Here is a 26232-nt window from a genome sequence, read left to right on the forward strand (position 1 = left end):
AAATAGCATTCACTATTTAAATTATACAATAGGGTATTATAAACGCGTGTATGTCCAGCTGGAAGGCACAAAACTGATACCATGGGTTACAAGCAGTTGGAAAAATAGGGTGTGCATGTTGCACATGAGTGTAATATCAGTGTCAGTGCATACAACAGAAGTAAATGTGTACAGCTGCTGTTTGTTGCATTGCCCTGACACTGATATGGGTACTACAGTCGGCATGATTATCATGTAGTAATCAGTGAAGTGTTTATTTGTGTTATGACCCATTGCCCATGCCTAACACTAACAGCTATAGCAACATCTATATACAGTGGATATCAAAAGCGTACACACCCCTGTGCTACGGCCAGGTTTGTGTGCTGTATGACAATTAGACAAAGCAAAAATGGACCAGCAAACAAGGCACATAGAATTATTGGAAAATAATTTAATAAAAGTATCGGATTCTATTCAACAGACCAGTTTCAGCAGTTACTTTACAGAGCCTTCTTCAGTGTTTAAATTGAATACAAAAAAAGAACCTATTTATAATAAATTCCTTGAATCATGTGATTCATTACAAATGTTCATTGAGACCAGGCTTAAAGAGCCCACCAAGTTTAATAATCCATTTTTTCCTCCATTGAATTCAATAAATCATGCCAGCTTAATTTATTGTTTCTGGATCTCAAAATGTTGTCAATAATGATGAAACTGAAATATGCATTATGATGATTTAAAGAATGCTTGTATAAGGCATTCGTTTCCCTCTTATTCCTGATATCACTGAGATGCTCAGATATACGTAGTTTCAATGGTCTTGAAGTTTGACCCACATAAAATGCAGAACAATTGCACTTGGCCAAGTAAATGACCCAATCAGAGGAACAATTAGCAAAGAATTTTATATTATACACCTCTGGGGTATTTTGGCTTGTGAAACTTTTGGTTTTAAGTAGCTTCATGCAATATGTGCAATGTCCGCAAGGAAAGCATCCAAGTAAAGGTTCTCCTGATAATGTAGTTTGTATGGTGTGACTGGTTTTGGTATCACAATGTTTGAAATGATTAAAAAAGCAGATAAGTTTTTGCTTTTACGAAAAGAAAATGAACATCTATCACCAAGGATTTCCTGAAGTTTGGGTTCACATGTTAATATATTCCAATTATGTTGGACCATATTGATCAATGTATTGGTGTTACGTCCATAAGTGGTGATGAATCCGGGAGGTTCAGATTTGGATTTATTGCTGGACTTATAATGTAATAAATCTTCACATTTCATACTATCAACAATATGTTTGGTGTGTACAAGATGACCCATTTTGTATCCACGGTCGTGAAATCTGTGTACAAGATCATCCCTGAAGCGTGTGTATGTGTCTTGATCAGAACAGATGTATTTGATATGCATGAACTGAGATTTGGGAATGTTTTTGCAAATGTGTGGGGGATGGAAGCTGGAGGCATGGATTAGTGAATTGTTTTCAGGGAATTTACAGTAAATTTCTGTAGACAGCGTATGATCTGAAGTACGGCAAACCAAAACATCTAAAAAAATTATTTTATTTTTATCACAGCTGACAGAAAATTCAATTCTCCATTTATTATCATTCAAATAAGTGATAAATCCTGAGAGATATTCACTATCGGACCTCCATACCAACCAGCAATCATCTAAGTACCTACGCCAGATGTCCATCTCATCATTATAAATATTGTGAGACCTGTCATAAATGACCTGTTCTTCATGAACAGATCTACGTATATGTGAGCGAAAGAAGCAGCCATGGCTGTCCCCTTCGTTTGCAAATAACATTTTCCCTTATAGAAAAAAACATTCTTAGTCAGTACATGTTCCGTCAAGCACACCAAAAGAGTGTTGAAACCTGGCCTATATAGTTCTGTCTTATTGAGCCAATATTCAAAAGCTTCCAAACCAGCCCAATGAGGAATGTTCATGTATAATGATTTAACATCTAAGGTGCAAAGTAACCAGTATGGCTCAAGTTGTGTGTCTGAAATGATTTGCAAAAATTCAGTAGTGTCCCTGATCCTGGATCGTACACATTGTAAAAGGGGCTGTAAATGTTTGGTTAGAAACAAAGATATTGGCTCGGTTAATGAATTTTTGCCAGAGACAATGGGTCTGCCTGGGGGGTTGTGAAGATCCTTATGAATTTTAGGTAAAAAGTATATGTATTGTGGGCAAGGATTAGTGATGGTGAATTGAAACTGTGTATTTTTTGTAGTAATCCCCTCTTCAACAGCTGGCATCAGGAAAGAATCAATCTGTTTTTTAAAAATAGGTGTGGGATCCATAAATAATTCAGAATAGTAACGTGCATTAGATAATTGGCTAAATGCTTCATGATCATATTGTGAAATATCCTGAACAACAATTGAACCTCCTTTATCAGCACTAATAATAACCAACTCATGATTGTTGGCTAGATTAGTGATGTTATCCATACATGTTTTGGACACATTGTTAGATAAGGGCAGAATGGATCTTGAATGAAAAGGAAGTTCTTTTAACATAGCTTGTTGAAACATGGAAGTGTGGTGATTCATGGGCAGCATAAAAAAGATCTGTGGTATTTAAATTAATCAGAGATCTTTGATGGTTGTTAATCCTAAAAAATAGTTTTAAATTAAGAGTTCTGCAAAATGAAATAATGTCCTGAGCAAAACCTTCTTCTGAAAGAAAAAAAACAGGGATAAAAGATAATCCTTTATTCAAGATCTCAATTTCAGAGGAGGAGAGGACACGTGATGAAATGTTAGTGATATTAACATTATTCACTTTGTCACAAACATCTGCAATAGAGTTTCCATATTGTCTACAACCATTATGTTTTCTGCCCCCCCTCCTCCTTTGTGTAAACCCTGTGTGAGTGTGGAGTTCCTTCTTTTTAATGCTGGTGAGCCTGTGGCACCCCCTGAATAAGTATCTGGACCAGAAGAGGAATAATCATCAGCTGAAGTGTCAGTGTGTGGAGATGTACCTTTTTTAAGGATGGACTTTGTCTGTTTCCTCTTAGGAGTGGTCCGATTTTGGGCAATGAAATGGACATGTTTAGCTTTGTTTTCAAAATTAAAAGGGTCACCTTTGGTGTAATCAAGGTCCCTGTGGAACTTTTTCTTTTTCCTTTCTTTTAACTGAGATTCTAAGGTAATTCCTTACTCAATTTTTTATGCTGTCAGTGTAAATAGTCTGGCCCTCAAATTCCTTAGTCTGTTCACTAAGCAAAGTAATAGATGAGATTTCTTGTTCTATGATTCTATTGTGGTAATTAGCCAATATTTCAACAAATTTGACACATACACATGCTTCAGAGATGATCTTGTACACAGATTTCATGACCGTGGATACAAAATGGGTCATTTGTACACACCAAACATATTGTTGATAGTATGAAACGTGACGATTTATTACATTATAAGTCCAGCAATAAATCCAAATACAAACCTCCCAGATTCATCACCACTTATGGACGTAACACCAATACATTGATCAATATGGTCCAACATAATTGGAATATATTAACATGTGAACCCAAACTTCAGGAAATCTTTGGTGATAGATGTTCATTTTCTTTTCATAAAAGCAAAAACTTATCTGCTTTTTTTAATAATTTCAAACATTGTGATACCAAAATCAGTCACACCATACAAACTACATTATCAGGAGAACTTTTACTTGGATGCTTTCCTTGCGGACATTGCACATATTGCACGAAGCTACTTAAAACCAAAAGTTTCACAAGCCAAAATACCCCAGAGGTGTATAATATAAAATTCTTTGCTAATTGTTCCTCTGATTGGGTCATTTACTTGGCCAAGTGCAATTGTTCTGCATTTTGTGTGGGTCAAACTTCAAGACCATTGAAACTACATATATCTGAGCATCTCAGTGATATTAGGAATAAGAGGGAAACAAATGCCTTATACAAACATTCTTTAAATCATCATAATGCATGTTTCAGTTTTATCATTATTGACAACATTTTGAGATCCAGAAACAATAAATTAGGCTGGCATGATTGATTGAATTCAATGGAGAAAAAAATGGATTATTAAACTTGGTGGGCTCTTTAAGCCTGGTCTCAATGAACATTTGTAATGAATCACATGATTCAAGGAATTTATTATAAATAGGTTCTTTTTTTGTATTCAGTTTAAACACTGAAGAAGGCTCTGTAAAGTAACTGCCGAAACCGGTCTGCTGAATAGAACCCAATACTTTTATTAAAGTATTTTCCATTAATTCTATGTGCCTTGTTTGCTGGTCCATTTTTGCTTTGTGTACTTTCCCTTTAGGACCCTGCAGCTGCCGTGCTCGCAGAGGCTGCTTCATTTTTGGTTCCTGTTTTTTCTCTGCAGTTGGCCTGTGGCACCTTCTGCTTTTACAGCAGTATTTGGATTATTTGTTGGTTCCTGGACCTGGTTTATCTGTGGAGTCTACTGGATTTTATGTTTCTATGCCATTGGATTCACATTGGTTTAAAAATACAAAGGTACTTTTTTTCCCTCATGCTTCAACATTTGGCAACGGCGTTTTAGTCTTCTTTGGCCTTTAAATCAGCATTCTATTAGCAATTTTCATTATTCAGGGGTTCTGTACAATACCTTGATAGTGTTAGTTTTGTTTTTGACTTTGGATTAGTGTGTGAGTCAATTTTTTTACATCTAAGTGTTGCTGATGTTTTCGTCAGGTCAGTGCGAACGCAAATGTTAGTTATTTACACTCCAGTTATATCAGGGCTTCGTTTTGTGACTGATTTCTAAGTATTTTATGTTGCTGATGCTTTTTCAAACAAATTGGACTTGGTCAAGCATTTTGTTTTTCGACATGGTATAGCGAGCGGAACTGGAAGCAACTCACAGTTCAGCCATTTTGTGGTTTCGCTTTGGGACTGTTTTTGAAGAACCTAATGCAGCTGACTGCTTTTTTCTATCAATGGATATGATTTAGCATTTATACCATAAGGACAATATCATTGGAATTATGTTTCATTAACTATGGACATCTTTGAACTTTTATGTGCTGTTTTGGACTTTTAACATCATTGCTCCACATTCATACTCAGTACTAGTACTGTTTCATCAATTTTTTTTTCTTTTTGATTTACTACAGCTATTATATTTTGCATATATCAGGCTTTATGCTTATTTTTACTTTCATGCATAACCTGCATTTATTATAGGCTCTTGAAGGGATTTATGTTGGATGTTTATTGTATACATTATATTAAGCACTAAGGATACCATTGTGTCAATTTATTGGCCTCTTTAAAGACACCTATGATTTTGGGATTGTGAGCTTCACTATTTAAACAGTCACGCTTTACTATTTTCGCCCATTGTTACTATTTTGTTCACCATCTAGTTTATGATACATAATTCTTGGGAGTATTTAGGCAGCACACTTTTCATGCTCTTGATAATCATTTTATATTAATAAGCATTGTGCTATGCATCTTCCAAACAATAAGTGACATATTTATTAATTTCATTGGGTATTTTCATGGGCCTCATCCTTTAGGTATGCAATTATTCTTCACCTTTAGTGAATATTGTTGTTATATGCAAGATATTTGTTGCATTTTCTGAAACTATTACCATTATAATATGCTATCAACAAATAGTACTGTATATTGTTGTCTGAACCAACTGCAAACATTTGATGGTGTTTAATTCAAGTATTATGTTATGCAATTTCACTTCATACGTGTTTTTGATATGTTGGGTTTTACTACCTTAACACAGCTATCTATTCCTGTGGTAACATTAATCCAGTGGTGATTTTTCACCATTTTTGAACAATTTAAGTGGTTAGGTTTAGTCGTAGTCATAGGGTATATACTTCAGGTACATACTTTTTTTGTGTTTTCATTCTTTATATTTCTAGATTAATTATACCAAGGTGGTTATTGTCTATTTGACCCATTCTTTGGTGCCTATATTATTATCCAAGAACATTACCCATTCTTTTAATGGTACTATACTTAATAATTGGGTTATTTTTATATACATTTCCTTCATTTTCCCATATTTATATTTCACGGTTAATTGTGTTGGATTTATTGTTCTATGATTCTATACTATAATTTTTAGCTCAAACTTGGGTAATTCAATTTGGTGCAGTGGTGCAGCGGTTAACGCTGTCACCTCACAGAAAGAGGTTCTCTGGTTCGATTCTCAGCTGGGGTGCCTTCTGTGTGGAGTTTGCATGTTCTCCTTGCGTTCGCGTGGGTTTCCTCCGGGTACTCCGGTTTCTTCCCACATTCTAAAGACATGCTTCTGGAGCATTTCTCCCTGGGCCTCCGCTGAAAACAGGATCTGTGGAACCTAGTCGGACTTTCTCGGTCAACAAATGTTAAATAAATAAATAATATTGATCATTTATATTTGATATATAATTTTTTATTGAGGTTCCGTATGGGTATTTGATTCCATCTGCACCCCATGCACTTAATATTGCTTTTTGGCCACTTTCAAGTGCACTTCTGCCATTTTGGTTGCTGCACCAAACATATCCATTTTTATTTTTTTGAATTAAGTTATATTTTGACCAAGTAAAGTATCAGTTTTTTGGCTCATTGGCTCAACTAGGACCGGCAAATGATTCTTTTTATGAGCTCCAATTATTTTGGTGGTGCTCCTATATATATACTGTAATTTTCTACAATCATCATAACCATATTGCTTATTGATCCTAGTTTAAACCGGCCAACATTACTTCTTAGATTGGGCAGTCATCTATTTCTGGTACTTTTCTTGTGTTCTTTGTCAATACTATTCTCACGATTGACTATGGAACTGAACCAGCTGCTCACAGGTCTATCTGCCGATAGAGATGACCTTTCAGTTTTTGGACTAGGTCCAATTGGTGAACGGATTGATAATTTTGGTGTTGCAGCAACCAATGACAGTTGTGAAAATATTTTTTTCAAATTTAAATAAACACATGAGAGCTTTACGAAACAATGTTTGGCACTACAAGCTCTTTCATACCTATTTGCTTAAAGGAATTACCCCACGGGGTCTAAGGATATGCACACAACCTTTGGTAAATTCCCCTGATGAACTCCTACTTAAACAATGGAGTGAGGTTCAACAAGAAACATCTCTCAAATTTGTTGAAATATTGGCTAATTACCACAATAGAATCATAGAACAAGAAATCTCATCTATTACTTTGCTTAGTGAACAGGCTAAGGAATTTGAGGGCCAGACTATTTACACTGACAGCATAAAAAATTTGAGTAAGGAATTACTTACATTAGAATCTCAGTTAAAAGAAAGGAAAAAGAAAAAGTTCCACAGGGACCTTGATGATTACACCAAAGGTGACCCTTTCAATTTTGAAAACAAAGCTAAACATGTCCGTTTCATTGCCCAAAATCGGACCACTCCTAAGAGGAAACGGACAAAATCCATCCTTAAAAAAGATACATCTCCACACACTGACACTTCAGCTGATGATTATTCCTCTTCTGGTCCGGACACTGATTCAGGGGGTGGCACAAGCTCACCAGCATTAAAAAGAAGAAACTCCACAATCACACAGGGTTTACATGAAGGGGGGGGGGGGGCAGAAAACATAAAAGTTGTAAACAATATGGAAACTCTATTGCAGATGTTTGTGACAAAGTGAATAATGTTAATATCACTAAAATTTCATCACGTGTCCTCTCCTCCTCTGAAATTGAGATCTTGAATAAAGAATTATCTTTTATCCCTGTTTTTTTTTTTTGTTTCAGAAGAAAGTTTTGCTCAGGACATTTTTCATTTTGCAGAACTCTTAATTTAAAACTATTTTTTCAGGATCAACAACCATCAAAGATCTCTGATGAATTTAAATACCACAGATCTTCTTTTATGCCGCCCATGAATCACCACGTTTCCATGTTTCAACAAGCTATGTTAAAAGAACTTCATTTTCATTCAAGATCCATTCTGACCTTATCTAACAATGTCTCCAAAACTTGTATGGATAACATCACTAATCTAGCCTACAATCATGAGTTGGTTATTATTGGTGCTGATAAAGGAGGTTCAATTGTTATTCAGGATATTTCACAATATGATCATGAAGCATTTAGCCAATTATCTAATGCACGTTACTATTCTGAATTATCTATGGATCCCACACCTATTTTTAAAAAAACAGATTGATTCTTTCCTGATGTCAGCTGTTGAAGAGGGGATTATTACAAAAAATACACAGTTTCAACTCACCATCACTAATCCTTGCCCACAATACATATACTTTTTACCTAAAATTCATAAGGATCTTCACAACCCCCCAGGCAGACCCATTGTCTCTGGCAAAAATTAATTAACCGAGCCATTATCTTTGCTTCTAACCAAACATTTACAGCCCCTTTTACAATGTGTACGATCCAGGATCAGGGACACTACTGAATGTTTGCAAATCATTTCAGACACACAACTTGAGCCAGACTGGTTACTTTGCACCTTAGATGTTAAATCATTATACAGGAACATTCCTCATTGGGCTGGTTTGGAAGCTTTTGAATATTGGCTCAATAAGACAGAACTATATAGGCCAGGTTTCAGCACTCTTTTGGTGTGCTTGACGGAACATGTACTGACTAAGAATATTTTTTTCTATAAGGGAAAATGTTATTTGCAAATGAATGGGACAGCCATGAGTGCTTCTTTCGCACCCATATACGCAGATCTCTTCATGGTGTATTTTGAAGAACAGGTCATTTATGACAGGTCTCACAATATTTATATTGATGAGATGGACATCTGGCGTAGGTACTCAGATGATTGCTGGTTGGTATGGAGGTCTGATAGTGAATATCTCTCAGAATTTATCACTCATTTGAATGATAATAAATGGGGAATCGAGTTTTCTGTCAGCTGTGATAAAAATAAAATATTTTTTTTAGATTTTATGGTTTGCCGTACATCAGATCATACGCTGTCTACAGAAATTCACTGTAAATTCCCCGAAAACAATTCACTAATCCATGCCTCCAGGTTCCATCCCCCACACATTTGCAAAAACATTCCCAAATCTCAGTTCATGCATATCAAACACATCTTTTCTGATCAAGACACATACAAATGCTTCAGGGATGATCTTGTACACAGATTTCACGACTGTGGATACAAAATGGGTCATCTTGCACTCACCAAGCATATTGTTGATAGTATGAAATGTGAAGATTTATTACATTATAAGTTCAGCAATAAATCCAAATCTGAACCTCCCAGATTCATGACCACTTATGGATGTAACACCAATACATTGATCAATATGGTCCAACATAATTGGAATATATTAACATGTGAACCCAAACTTCAGGAAATCCTTGGTGATAGATGTTCATTTTCTTTTCGTAAAGGCAAAAACTTATCTGCTTTTTTTAATCATTTCAAACATTGTGATACCAAAACCAGTCACACCATACAAACTACATTATCAGGACGACCTTTACTTGGATGCTTTCCTTGCGGACATTGCACATATTGCACAAAGCTACTTAAAACCAAAAGTTTCACAAGCCGAAATACCCCAGAGGTGTATAATATAAAATTCTTTGCTAATTGTTCCTCTGATTGGGTCATTTACTTGGCCAAGTGCAATTGTTCTGCATTTTATGTGGGTCAAACTTTAAGACCATTGAAACTACGTATGTCTGAGCATCTCAGTGATATCAGGAATAAGAGCGAAACAAATGCCTTATACAAACATTCTTTAAATCATCATAATACATGTTTCAGTTTCATCATTATTGACAAAATTTTGAGATCCAGAAACAATAAATTAGGCTGGCATGATTTATTGAATTCAATGGAGAAAGAATGGATTATTAAACTTGGTGGGCTCTTTAAGCCTGGTCTCAATGAACATTTGTAATGAATCACATGATTCAAGGAATTTATTATAAATAGGTTCTTTTTTTGTATTCAATTTAAACACTGAGGAAGGTTCTGTAAAGTAACTGCCGAAACCGGTCTTCTGAATAGAACCCAATACTTTTATTAAAGTATTTTCCATTAATTTATGTGCCTTGTTTGCTGGTCCATTTTTGCTTTGTGCACTTTCCCTTTAGGGCCCTGCAGCTGCCATACTCACAGAGGCTGCTTTATTTTCGGTTCCTGTATGACAATTAGACCACAGATAATCTTAAATGTTCCACACCCCAAATCTGACCCATAACCTGTACAATTCTATTGAGTGTGCAAACCAAAACAAATGGATGCTGTAGTTATCTCAACAGGTGTTAACACAACATATCACTTTAAGGGTGTGCTCACTCATTCAACTGGCTTATTGTACTGATTGTTATTTCACATATGTTTTCACAGACTCAAGTTTTTGCACACAGCACATGCATCATTGGGCTGGATAGTGTAATCAGTTATCTGTATGGTTGATGGTGACAGCGGTCCTCATACAGTGGACCTTAGGACATGTACTGGGGGTACCATGGTGTAAAGACAGTATATCCAGCACCCACACCCCACATTGGATATTGTACTCACTGAAACTCATAACAATGCTCTGACATACCCACAATCACACATTGACCAGGACTGCAATACAAACCTTTGTCTATCTAATCAGTGCTACTACATGGATATGCATTTATTGCACATGCCACAGGGATAGTAGGATGAGGGTTTGTCATGGCTCTCCTAATGTCAGCAACATCACCATCCCTTTTAATGTATGGCAAGGTTTACTGTATTTGGATAATGTGGCCTCAGAATGCTGTCTCCCATAAATATGCACACTCATGCACAATTGCACACACGTATATACACATATACTCACATTTGCAAGGACTCTGGGGTTATCACACAGCTATCTACCCATTTGTAGAACAGTGTTATGCTGGTACTGCAAGCTCCAGGTAGCCCATAGGGGAAGAGTGTCACAGGGTACATATAATGTCAATTACTGCAGTAGCCCTTTGTAAATATAGCAATGGGGGGGTGCAGTGGGTCAGAAGGCCCTTAGAGGATTTTCATCTACAAGTTTAAAAACACACAGACACTGTTATACTCAATAATGCACACACATTTGTCAGTACTGTGGTCCATAGGTGCAAGTGTTCCTTGGTGTGTACCAGGCTGATGTCCATGAATAGATGAGAAGAGTACAGCATGTGAGTACACTGGTATCATGCCACCCTACATTTGTCAGCAGGCCATCTGTCAACTTATACTACTTGAGTGATCCCCAGGGTGACAGTTAAATTCAACATTCACTCATTGGGTTTTCTCTTGAAGAAGGCCAGTGAGATGCTCCAACTGACATGTATGGAACATATATTGCATAACATGGCCAGTGTCTGGGTTAGGGACCTGTAACTAACATGTTCTGTTGACTGTGGTAGTCTGGTTGAGGTATCCATGGCATGTGGTACATACAGAGTGGGGTTTCCTAGCTGTGGCATTCATAAGACAGCTGGGCAAACATGTGTCAGCCAATCAGAGATTGCATGAAAGCAGCCAAGATGAATACCTGACATCTGCACATCTGTACAGAGGACAGACAGAAAGTAGCTAGCCAACAGGTTAAGCATTAGGATGAATGTTTTGACAGACAGATGGCTAAAACTGATAGGTATGCCATTACTACATGACAGCAGTCCTCAATGACATGTCCTAAAAACATAGCAGTCTACAGTTAATATCAACATATCAGATCAATATCCAATAGGAGATGCATAAAAACATACAGGTCAAACACCAAGAACATGATAGTCAGTACTCAGAGTCCAGCTTTGCATGCAGGGGTGTATGGTTCCAGTACTACAAACTGCAATCTACTTTTACTTGGAAAAGCACTGTTAAAAGTAGTAATGCAATGATACAATACATGTAAGTGTCACGGCATATAACCTGGGATACTACCCAAGTATTAAACACATAAAAAGAGAAAAGATTGTGGTTCTACCCATGTATACTCAGGTGTCCCATACAGTATACTCGTACCCCTTGCTACTGTAATGACAGCACATAGAAGCATGTTTTGCACATGGAATTACACACACTTATTAAATATGTCATTACCCTGCTGTTTTATCAGACTGGAATGTGATTACTGATTACCAGGGCTGAGCTATGCTTAGCAGGTGCAATCATTGCTTAAATGTAAATGCTAAGCAGAATTGCACACTGATAAGCGAAACCTGCATGGTGTAAGTGCCTATTCATTTGACCGTATGGTAGCACCACTTACCGTTGCGCAAACTCACGAAAATCCACTTAAAGCTCCTCAAAACTGCCTTAACCACTCTGTATCCAACAGTCATTGTTCTGCCTAGCAACAAAATAAACAGCTCTTGCAGATCTTGAACCCAGGACCCTGTACACTATAGTCACAGCAGTTAATCACTAAGCCATCTGAATTGTGAAGAGGTCCATTGTTTTTTCAAATATATCATTCAGTACACATGCCGAATAGTACTGAACAACTGCTTTCACTACTACAATTAAGTGAATCCATTATGTATATATATATATATATATATATATATATATATATATATATTTTTTTTTATATGTGCATGTATATATGTGTGTATGTGGCTGGCTGTGTACATGTATGTATGTGTGGGGGTGTGATATGTGTGTGTGCGTCTATGCACACACACACACATATATATATATATATATATATATATATATATATATATATATATATATATATATATATATGGGTCCACTTGAAAATCCTTTTATCTCAGAATCTCTGGGTTCAAAATACTGAGACCAAAATGTCTAAAGCTCATAATACTGAAAACTCAAAATACTGAAACTCTCCAAGTTGATCTCTGCCTAACATATAAATCTATGTCAAACCCAGAGCTGTTGGACATGCTACACCTAAAGAATCCCAATCCCTCCGAGCTACACGGTCTAGGAACCTAAACCTTGTCACTACAATAAACAGGACATGCTGGAAGGATAGATTCCTGTCCCAGAGACTTCCCATACTCTAGAACAGGCTACCCATCTATGTCAAGCAAAGATCTTCATTAGCACTCTTCAAAAAAAATCTTGATGAGTGGATGGGAAATAGGAAATACACCCCAGAATCACTTCTGTATCTCTGCTCAACAGTGGTACAGGAAAATAACTTTCTTGGGTGGCATAAGCCAGGGAACCTTGTTGGCTAGGCTTACTTAAGCCCTTGGGCCGATAGCCTAGTACCTACCTATATACCTATGAACCTAATTATTTAGTACTTGTAAGTGAAAATAGTGTTGAATCAGTCATGTTCTTATATGTAAATATACACAAAACAGATTTATGGTGGAGTACATCTGAGAAGGTATATACAACACTATTGTTTACACATAAAAGTGTTTATTTGTTTTATTTTATTTTACATTTATTGACTGGGATAATCCGAATGGATACATGTCCATTTTCAGTGGAGGCCCGGGGAGAAAAGCTCCACTATAATAAAATTAATAATAGCAGTAAAATTACAATAATATTTAAAGAGAGCAAAGGAGATAGATACAATGCAAAGGATATAGAGATAGATAAAGTATGTCAGATAGTTCACCACAGTAGGAACACTAATAAGTATGCAGAAATTTATTAACCTGAGAGAAGAAATAGGATCAGTACACAAATTTAGAGCACATTAGGGCAACAACCATATAGAGAAATGTTAGGCTCAGCAGGGATAACTGTACATTAAGGTATAACACATCAGATGGGAGGAGTATTTGCTTGCTGATGGTTTACTAGGTACGAAAAGGCCATAAATGTTAAAATGAGTTAGTCAGGGTTTAGGCATGGACAGAGCCAGTTAGATCTTAAGTATTTTTAGGCCGTTTTTAAATAGTGGAAGAAATAGTTCTTGGGTAAGGTTTGCAGGAAGAAGGTTCTAAGTTTTACCCACTGAGTTAGCAAACAGGGAATCACCTGCTATAATATTAGATTTTAGGGTTTGGACGGATAGCTTGTTGGACAAACAAAGTGGCCTGATAGCATTATATGGGTTAATGATACTCTTAAAGCTTGGGGTTTTCTCCAGATGGTTAAGTATTTTGTGAGCTACTGTGAGCTGGTTAAGCTTAAGTATGGAAGGAAATTCCAGTCAGTCAAGTTCAGTTAGGTTTTTACAGTGGTGTGTCCTGTATGACATACCAGTAGCGAATCTAGCTATATGGTAGTAACAGGAAAATAGTTTACTGATGTTAGCTTTAGAGAGATTTGAAAATATAGGTGAGGCATATAGGAGGGTGGAGTAGAGATGGGTTTGGGCAATAGCACACTTAGCGTAAGGGGTTAGAAAAGGTTTTACTTTATAGAGGGATCCTATTTTTTTGTTGACAGATTTAATTGTATGGTCTATGTGTGCATTAAATTTGAGGTTAGTATCTATGATAACTCCAAGGAGCTTAGTTTGGTTATCAGGAGAGATGATTGTACCATTGTTAAACTTAATAGTAAATAAAGGAAGAGTAGATCTAGAGGTGGGAGAGAAAAGCAGCAGCTTTGTTTTGTTGGGATTCAAGAGAAGTTATCAATCAGTTAGCCAGTTTTCTATACTGTTAAAAGTATTCTGGGTTAGGGTTATCACATTGGCTGGTAGGTGGAAGAGCAAATCAACATGGAATCGTTGGCATAGTGAATACATTGTGCCTTTGGGATAGTAGTATGAAGGTCATTTATGAAGATAGAGAAGAGGACGAGACCAAGAATGGAGCCCTGAGGGATTCCTAAGGTGACTGGGGGATGTGATGACAGTTTGTCCTGCCATAAGACAGCCTGCTGTCTACCCCATAGATAGGACTGAAACCATTGCAATGAGTGATCATCCAGGAAGACAGCTTTCAAGGTATTAAGCAGAAGGTGATGGCTGACCATATCAAAGGCCTTAGAGAGGTCCAGAAAGAGAGCAGATGATAGCATGTTGTTGTTGCAATTAAGATTGATGACATTGGTGAATTATAAGAGGACTGATGTGCTGCTATGGTGTGGTTTGAAACCATGCTGGGACACTGCAAGAAGTTTATTGTGGTTGAGGTAGTCCATAAGTTGTATGTGGACACACTTTTCCAAGAGTTTTGCTAGAAGTGAGAGAATGGCTATGGGCCTATAGTTGGACAATTCTGTGGAACTACCTCCTTTATGTAGGGGTATTAGATGTGAAATTTTCCAAATGGATGGAATGATTGCCTCAGAAATAGATCTATTCATGAGGATAGAGACTGGGATGGTGATGGTATCAGCAGCTAGCTACAGGAATTCAGCTGGGAGGTGATCTGCTGCTAGGGAAGTGGGTTTAAGTTTTTTGAGAAGGGTTCATATAAGGGTAGTAGAGATAGGTTGGAAACTAAAGGAACAGTGGGTTACAGGAGGCTTTGAGCTATCTGATTTGTTATTTTCAGTGGGGCTGGGGGAACTGGGTGAGAGGGGTTAGTCTTGGTAGTCATTAGTTGGGTGGCTAGTGCCTGGATAGTTTCTGTAAAGAAGCTATTAAGTGTGTTCACAATAACCACTGGTGTTTCATTGAGAGCAACTGATGGGATGGGAGTGGTAGTATGGCCTGGGTGGAGGAGGTTATTTATTCCAGCCCAGAACTTTTGGGGTTTATTTTGATGCTTTTGTTGTAGGTGAGTATAGTAGTGTTTTTTGTCTGCTATGATAGACGTTTTTAGTATCATTCCTTATCTGATGGTATCTGATTAGATCTATAGGGTCTCTAGTATTATGCCAAGAGGACTAGGCCTTATTCCTATTGGACATTTTGGATTTTGTGCGTTTAGTTAACCATAGAGCAATTTGAGTTTTAGCACGGATGGTGTGAATAAGGGGCATGGGAATTAAGGATATTGAGGAATTTAGTGTTAAACAAGGCCACAACCTCCTCTAGTGACAGTCTTTTAAGTTCAGACCAGTTGATAGCTTTTAGGTCTTGTAGAAAGTTGTCTAGGTTAAAGTTTTTTTCTATTTCTTGTTACCTTATATGGGTGTTGATGGGTGAACTCAGCTTGGAATTCGATAATGAAGATAAGGCAATGATCACTGAGGTCATCAGATAGTGTGCCTGAGTGGTGCATCTGTGGGTCACCAGTAATCAGGATCCAGTCTAGGATACTACCTTTGTCTTTATTTTTGTTATACCTAGTGGGGGAGGATATGGTTTGAGTAAACCCATGGAGATTTAAGTGGTTGCTACGGGCCTTGGAAGAACAGGTGTTCCAGTCGATGTTGAAGTCACCTAAGATAATGGTTTCTTGGGGATAGTTGCAGGCTAGCCAGAGTAATATATGTTCTAAGGTGCTAACATTATTTCCAGGTGGATTATAAATGCAGACAATATATCTACTTTTATTTTTATTTATTTGCAGCTTAGTGATGAGAATTTCAGCGTTATTTACCTGTGACTTTTATTATTTAGGCTCTGGATGTTAGGATGACATACTAGAAAGGAGATTGGATACTTATCTAGCAAAGAATAGAGAGTAGGATTATTTACCTTAGACCCAGTGTCAGGAGGTTTAACATTGATAGGGATTAGGTGGGAAATCTCTGGTGTGGATAGGCCAGAGTTAGGATGGATATCACCATCTTCAGTTAGGTTTGAGTTCAGCTGTGTTATTAGTTTCAGTATTCTACTGATAAGCCTAAGATACTGCCTTGATTTTTGGCTGATATAGCTAGGTCGGAGAGGGTTATGGTATTTAGGAGGGGTGGATAAGATAAAGGGTGTGTAGTTAAAATGGTCTGGTTTCTTAAAAGCAAGAGTGGTGGAGGTTTGGGGATTTGTGCATATAAGGTTTGAGTGGTGTTCATGTTCATACGTTGCAAAGTGGTATGGTCCATAGAGCATTATAGATAGGTAGGGGTGAGAAGGATTTGGATGTTATCATTGTTATATTTAAGATAGTGAATAGACAGATTGTTAAATATATAAGCTAGCTAATGGTTGTGTACTAAACAATTATCGTAGCAGATGAAGAAGAACAAAACAGTGAAGGATTAAAGTGTATTAAGGGAGGGATTGCTGATTAAGCAGAAAGGTGGAGTAAGTGGTAGGCAGCTGTGATTGGGTGTATGGATAAAGGGAGGGGTTAGGTGCTATAAATTTAGCTGTACTGGGGTGGGTGGGAATTGGGGGCAGGGAGGGGTGCAAAGCTACAACTTTTCCTAAGGTTAGCTTTTTCCCGGTAGGTAACTTTATACTTGTGTATGCCTTATAATTTTAAAGAGCATTTTTTAAATTCTTTTTGGGTAAATTTATGTTTGGCTTTGGTCGCTTAATGTTTGAAACACACAGAAATTAATGTTTTTAACAGTGTAAGCCACTTAGAATCCACTACTGACACTAGTAAGTTTTTGCATGTAAAGCCTTTTACTGCAGCATACAATTATAGAGTATGCCAAGTCCTTCTAAAGCTAATGAGTGCACTTTTCTTTTTCAGCTACAGTACTAGAGAGGGGTTTAAATGTGGGGCATAAAAAACAGTTTATAAGCAAGGTACTGGTTGGTGAAGGAGTAGGGGTGATTTTATAGTGCTTTTAGACCCAGTTAGACTTTGATAAAGCACACAGGAGAAAAAAACACCAATAATGACCTTAAAGTGATCCTAAAGTAGTTGGGCAGGCAGTCTTAGCCTTCTGAGTGAGTTCGCTGAACAGGCACAGGGCTTCTTATGGAAGCAAGTCTTTTCAGTGGGAATATGGGGCAGTGAGCCTAAAGAATGGATAATCTAGTTAGTTACACTCTGAAGCAGCCAGTACACCATCAGTTAAAGCAGCTAGCATGATTACAGAGAGCAAAATGCACATACTTTAAAGCATAGAATTCTCAGTCAGCCAACATTCTAACCAACATTGTATCTAGTCAAATGCACTCACATTAAACATAGAATTCTCAGTCAGCCAGCATTCTAAGCAACAATGTCTCTACTCAATCCCTGATAGTTTATGTCCTTCAAGGGACAGCAATGGAATTAAATAACTTAGTTTTTAGCTTGTTTCTATATTAGTTAAATCATTCAGCTTCTTACCGGCTTTTCTGCTTTCATAGAGCAGTTACGAGTGTAATGGATTACAACAAACTCTACAAATATGTTTTCAGCACATTTCAAGTTGCAAATGCCATTTAGTTAACAAACAACATTTAATAAACATTTTTAGGAAAAAATAACATGCTGTATGTTCGTACCGTATCCTACTGGGTCCTGGTGCAATAGGGATTTAAAAATGGTGGGTTCTACAGGGATTTAAATAACCTCTGTTTAAAGGAAATGGGGAGAAGTGAGCTAACACTGTTCCTAAGGTTAGCTTTGGATATAGATATATGTTTATACATATGTGTGTGTGTGTGATTGTGTGTGCGTGTGTGTATATATATATATATATATATATATATATATATATATATATATATGTATATAGCTATCTATATAGATAGATAGATAGATAGATAGATATAGATATATTGGTATATCTTTCTCTCTCTCTCTCTATATATATATATATATATATATATGTGTGTGTGTGTGTGTGTGTGTGTATGTGTGTGTGTGTAAAAAGGGTACTTGCGTACTATCGCAACCACATTTCCAACCTGTCAGCATTCATCATGTTGTGGGCATGTGGTTAATTTATTATAAAGCGATATGTTTGGGGTTTGAAAGATGTTATGATTGTACGTTACTGGTGATATATTTTTTTCATATGGGTGTTTGTTGTCTTGTATGTATCCTGCAGCAGTTGGCCCACTAGAGTGGAAGCAAAAGGCAAGAGAGAGAGAACAAATTCCGGGATGACACCCCAGTCCACTGCAACAAATACACATAGAGACACACAAAAAGAAAGGTACACACAGCACCATTCTCCTATTAGCATGTGTTTGGGATGTGACAGAAAGCAACAAACCTGGCCAAAAAACAAAACAAAAAAAAAAAAAAACAATTACACCTAGTGAGGACCTTCATAGTACATGAACCGGCAGAACAAGTTTGCAATGCTGACCGTGGCATTATGGTGCCACCCATTAATACAAAAAAAGCCAAATATTTGTCGTGCATCAACCAAATAGAGAGCCCTTGAAAGGTTGCTGACCCTTAAACAACCTGAAATGTTCCTTTCTGAAACTTTTGTTTTCACAGTCTGTTGAAGAACTATACTGAAGTTTTGTAAGAATGACTAGCTTAATACACATGAGGAAAATGACATTCCCCCAATTTTGTTACCTGGTGGTTTTTTATCAAGAATTCTTCAACAGACTTTTAGCAAAGTGACACACACCTCCCCAATAACTTGCACTACATATTTCGGAAGGACAAGGGCTTGGGAATGAGCCGCTTCTCCTGCTCCGAATGTGGTTGCGATAATACGTAATTACTGTGAAAAGCACCAAAATGAACACCGCACAGCAAGGATTAACATGAAAGTGTTCAAACAAGTTAATAAGTAAAAAACAACCAATAACATGAATAATCCGCAAACAGGCAAACTATGACATAACTTATAGTAAAATTAAAGTGACACTCCGAGCTTAAAAAGTAGAATTCTTTTATTACAAATAGGTAAGCGCTTTCACTTAGAGCTTCATCAGACCATTGACATAACAGTAATTAATATATATATATATATATATATATATATATATATATATATATATTTATAAATATATGTATATCTATATATGTATATATATATATACATATATATATATATATATATATATATATATATATATATATATATATATATATATATATATATATATATATATATATATATATATGATGTATGTATGTATATATAACATATGCCCATGACATGTAGTGGAGTCATACCTCTATATATATATATATATATGTATACACATATATGTATATATAAACATATGCCCATGACATGTAGTGGAGTCATACCTCAGCACCATAACTCTCAACCTCTTAGTGCAAGGAAATGTAATGTATGTATTGCAGTTATAAATGTAGAATGTTGTTACAGTGACAGGGGTTGTGTCAACATACATGTTGTGAAAGAAGGCTCTTCTGAAACTGACATGTACGCCGGCAGTTACTGATAGACATCATAAAATCATCATAGTGAAGTACCACACAAATCACAGTGATGATCCTGCGGAATACAGAAGAAATATGAGCAATAAACATGGACATTCTGAAACAATCTGGTCAGTCAGGAGGTATATGCAAAACTCCTTAGTGCAAGAAATGTGGAAAAAGCCTGACAAAGGGCATGTTTAAAGCCATGAAAATGGGGATATATCAGAAATACTGGACTAGGTAAGCTCACACAGATGATGCATTCACATCCTCTTGTCTGTCCTAACACATATTAACTGATGGAGCAGAGGTCCCAAGACACATACTTCACACTAGTTAGTGACATACATATTCAAACCAGCCCACTGCTTTGTCAGAAATACACAACATGTATGGTGGCCAGGCAAAAGTACATTCTGGCAAATATCTAGACATAACATCACACTAGGGTAAATACACTGAGCTACTAGGCATGTCACCAAGCACTGTCTACACTATAGGCAGACTGCCACAACACTAACCCAATTTACCTATGGGGGAATACACATGTAATTGCAAATATAGCAGGCACTACAGGCGTGTAACAGCATGGAGTAACCGACACAATTTGAAAGTGCATACCCACAACCAATCTCAACACAGTCACAGTCACATAATGGTAAGCCTAAGTAATAGTGCAGTCTATGGCCTGTGTGAACAGAAGTCATCATCATGTTTGCCACTCACACACTAACCCTACATATACTGGCCCAATTCACAGTGTAGTCTGATGCCTGACTGTGGTATGGGATATGTCTCAGTCTAGCCATACAACCATATAGATTGATAGGGTATCAGAAACTGGAACAGCATGCAATGTTAGATAGAACAGGACCAAAAACACTGACATCTGCCCCACTCTGTACACAGGCCAAATAACATGATCACAATACACTGCTTCATAATACAGATACTTTGTTAGCAATCACCATAAGTACACAGACCTCACTACTGTACAGAATACAACAGAACGTCCAGGTTTTGTCCTCAACTATTAGGCCTTCTATACATTACATGTCTGGCAGTCTGATATATCACTGGCTTGATATCAGGAATTATGTCAGTCAATAATGGTATACTGTACATATCCACCTCTTACTGCATGACATATGAACAAAGGGTGACAGACTTGAGGAACAGAGGCACAAACACAGTGCCAACGTTGACATATTGCAGTTATAAACTGAGAACATTGTTGTGACATATCTCTTCTGAGGGATATGAAGTCAGTAACACACACGGATGTTACCATTTTCTGACTACAATCATCAGAGTATGCTACTGCATTTATAAAGACAGAAAATGTGTGAGTAACACACCAAATCTTAGACTCCAAACTCTGGTCAGTGTGCAGATAGCTCTATGGGTGAGAGTTTTCTCAACAACATAACATTGTCATGCCAGACTTTAAATCATGCAAAACAGTCATATCCACACAAACCCTGTTAAACCAACATTACTTCAAATGTAGAACAGCAATACTTACATTCTGCCCCATATCTGGAACATCCCCCTCCAGTTTGTTGGCCTTTCTCCACAGTGTTTGTTGTAAGAGGTATTTCCAACTACCCTCTGTGATGCTGTTTGTCACACACCCACATGAAGTCCTGCTCACAGTGAAGGAGAAGGGCCAACACCCACTTGCAGTACTTACTTATAGGAGTATGTTTCCATGCAATTGGCTATAGGAATGATACCACAGGTGTTCCACATGCAATTAGCAAGTGGAGGACTCCAATGCATACACAGGCCATCAGCTGATCATGAGCATTACCAACCAAAGTCACAAGCTGCTGCCTATGCAAAACAGATGCATTTTCCACATCTACCAGAGAGGGATAAAGAGAGAGACAGAGGGACAAAAAGAAAGGAAGAGAGGAAAAAGCCAAGTGTATTTGTGTATGATCCATGGGTGGAGATAGGTCACTGGTTATTATTATGGTTGCTTATATATAAATGTATGGCTGTGGATTATCTACAGCAACCTCTACAGTGTTTGACAACTGTTGGCCTAGTAATGTGACATTGGGACATATGGGTCTGCAATACGAAAATGTAGCAAAACCCACGCTGCTATGGATCTTATTATTTACACAATCACACCGACACCCACACAGGATGCTGATGACACACACACTTGCCAGTACTGCGTTACAAACCCCTACCTAGCTGTGTATTGGCACTACAGTATTATGTAGATATCATGAGCACCATGGATCTTAAATGCTGGAGAGCTCTCCAAAAGTATCTTTGAAGGTGAGTGACATCAGCTGCAGAGCTAAAGGAGAGGTAAGGGAAGTGTAGTAAGTGTGAATGACCACAAAATCAGATGTTAACAAAGACTCACACACTCTCACACACAAGCACACGCATTATCACAGTTGGCAGGACCACTAGAACTCCTCTCTGACTAGTTTGCTACACTATGATATTATGCAGTTATCACAAGCGCCACTAAGCTTATATGTTGGAGAGCTGTCCAAAGGTATCTTTGAAGGTGAGTGACATCAGCTGCAGAGCTAAATGAGGGGTAAGGGAAGTTTGAATGACCACAAAATCAGGTGTCAACAAAGGCTCACACACAAACACACACATGATTACAGTTGCCAGGACCAGGATGAGAACTCCTACCTAATTAGTTTGCTAAACTATGATATTACACAGTTATTGCGAGGACCATGGAGCTTATATGTTGGAGAGTTGTCCAAAGATATCTTTTAAGGTGAGTGTCATCAGCTGCAGAGCTAAAGCAGGAATAAGGGAAGTGTAGTCAGTGTGAATGACCACAAAATCACATGTCAACAAAGACACACACAAACACATACATTTTTACAGTTGCCATGTCTGGGATTAGAACTCCTATCTAACTAGTTTGCTACACTATAATATCACACACTTATCGGAAGTGCCACTGAGCTTACAGGGCTGAGATATGGCAAAGGGGTTATTTCAAGGTGACTGACATCAGCAGGTATGCTAAAGTGAGCAATGGCAGGTGTAGTGAATGTAAATGGCCTCAAAATCATTCACCTCCACATTCTCACACACCCACCCACACACACACACACACACACACACACACACACACACACACACACACACACACACACACACACATTATGACAGTTGCCATGTCTGGGATTAGAACTTCTATCTAACTAGTTTGCTACACTACAGTATGACACAGTTATTGCAAGCACCGCAGAGCTTATAAGGCTGAGACTTGGCCAAAGGGTTATTTCAAGATGACATCAGCAAGCATGCTAAAGTGGGCAATGGCAGGTGTAGTGAGTGTTATTAGCCTCAAAACCATTCACCTCCATACACACACACACACACACACACACACACACACACACACACACACACACACACAATCATAGTTGTCATGCCTGGGATTTGAACTCCTAATTAACTAGTTTGCTATACTATATTATTACACAGTTATCACAAGTGCCACAGAGCTGATAGGGCTGAGACTTGGCCAAAGGGTTATTTCAAGGGGACGGACTTTAGCAGGTGTGCTAAAGTGGGCAATGGCAGGTGTAGTGAACGTGAACGACTTCAAAATCATTCACCTCCACATACACATCATCACAGTTACCCTGTCTGGGATTAGAACTGCTACCTAACCAGTTTGTTACACTATAGTATTATGCAGTTATCACGAGCAACACAGAAGTTAAAGGGTTGAGATTTGGCTGATGGTTTATTTTAAGGTGACTGACATCAGCAGGAGTGCTAACATGGGCAGTGGGAAGTGCAGTGTATGTGAATGGGCCATAAATCATTCCTCTGGAAACACACATACACTCAGTCACACACAACTTTACATTTGACAGGACTGAGTATATACATGCTACATGAATACTGATTTGTACTATTGTGTTACACAGTTATCACAAACACCATAGACACTATAGGGCTGAGGGCTACCAAAAGGAATATCTAAAGTGTTTGACATCAGCATATCATGTGATATTGGCCAATTGGATGTGTAGTGGGTGGGACAGGCCTCATAATGGAATTTTATATGTCATTGTCTGTCTCTCTCTCTTCCCCACATCTCTCTGTGTGCATGTTTGACATATTATAGTGTGTTGGCCTTGGATATGTGTGAGTATTCCTATCCAATGTGTGTGAAGCATAAATGGTGTACAGTTTGGTGTGTGTGCACAGACATCTGCAATGGACAGATATGTATAGTCCACTGTGTTGTAAGACGAGGGCTACATTTCTCTAAGTGTAGGAGTATGCCCAGTATGACTTTCTGTATTGAGTGTGTGAAGCCATTCCAGGTAGGGTTGTACTCCAGTCCAGAGTTTGGTGTTCTGAACCTACAGATAGCAGCCTGTTTCTGCAGGATATCTGTAGATAGATTGACAGCATGGAGTCACAATGGGTGACAGATAGGGGATACTGTAACTATTACTGTCTGTGCTGCTTGTGTTACATGGTTGGCATTAGCAGAGTTATTCAGACATATGTACTGTTTTACACTGTGAAGTATTATGTCATCAACTACTGGCAGATATAAATATTTGTTCACAGTTATTTACTGGGAAATACAAGGTGAATGAAGCTGAGTCCAGTATTGTGGTCCACAGCCTACACAGTCTTGCACACTCCTGCCATTCTGCAGGGGTAGCTACAAACACTTGCTGATGGGTCTGTGTAAATGGTCCAGCATCTTGGTAGTATGGTGGCTGTGGATCCCCTTCTTTAACATATATTGACTTAATATAATGGCCTTATCCTGCTATGGGCATACCTCTCAGCTGTACAGATTCACCCAGGTTACCCAGAGGCAGGGCTCATATATCTGGTCAGTTCCCCTTCACATTGTGATTTACAAGCAGGTTTGTAGCCCCCCATTACTGGGGTTGCAGGCAGGGTTAGTATGGGCACACATCAGAGTTTCAGACTTCACACACTCCATGACATCCATGCGTCTACACCCCCCCCCCACTCTGTTATTCTATCCTCGTCCTTACATTATGCAAGCAGTATCTGGGAAGTATCCCTATAGTTGGCCTTTCATCCCAGAGGAATTTATGGATTGGTCCACAGTCCATGCAGGTAGGACATAGGAGGCATGCTACAAGGATTTGTCAAAATGGCCTTGCATTTGTGTTCTGCTGACTGTGTTAATTTGTTGGTTGCAGCCCCTTGAGATACCATAGATTGGCACTATGGGTGAAGCACAGGCCATTGACAGAGGACTGTAGGCCATTTGGTAGTGAGGCAGGTCATCTGTAGCAGGCTAATACATTCTGTCACTCCTACATTCCCAGGCTGTAAGCCAGTGGATTCCATTAGGGGTGACAGGGTAAGTGTGTGAGGTGTTAATGGCAATAGTTCTTGTACATATTGACCGATTGGTCTGCATGCAGGCAGGGTGCTGCTTACAGATAAATTGGCACTATGGGTGAGGCACAGGCCTTTGACAGAGGACTGTATGCCATTTGGTAGTGAGGCAGGCCATCTGTAGCAGGCTAGTACATTCTGTCACTCCTACATTCCCAGGCTGTGAGCCAGTGGATTCCCCTGGGGTGACAGGGTAAGTGTGCGAGTTGTTAATGCAATAGCTCCTGTACATATTGACTCATTGGTCTGCATGCAGGCAGGGTGCTGCTTACAGCTAGGGATACACTTGCATAGGACACCTCTTCAGCAAGCTGTATTCTGTGGGTATGTCCCATTATGAAGTGGGGTCATACTGTACTCATTCCCAACAGCAAGGATATGACCTGTCATAAACCTGCGGCTGATGGTGGGGTGAGTTGAGTGCATGTGTGATATGGAAGTGACTTTCAGCTGACTCACAGATATACCTGGGACATTCCCCTTATGCTGCCTTGTGCAGGGACATAGGTAGTCTCTCATTACTTCATAACTGTGCCTTTTCTGGTCTGCCAGTGATTGTCCAGATACATCAGTATTCCCTACTACACAGACAACTAATGTGCTGCTAACCTGTATGTACAAGTTGCGTGCAGTTGACAGTTACATTTTATGCACTCTGTCTAGGGTACTTTCACCTGTGTACTGTGTGTATGTATGGGCCCACATTCATGGCATGTCCATCTTTCAGACGGTGACAGATATGGACATCTGGACAGTGAGTATGGATGACTGCTGACATGGGAATTGCTGA

This window comes from Protopterus annectens, chromosome 4.part1 (genome assembly GCF_019279795.1).
Source record: "Protopterus annectens isolate FY-2018-M chromosome 4.part1, PAN1.0, whole genome shotgun sequence".
In the NCBI taxonomy this organism is placed as follows: Eukaryota; Metazoa; Chordata; order Ceratodontiformes; family Protopteridae; genus Protopterus; species Protopterus annectens.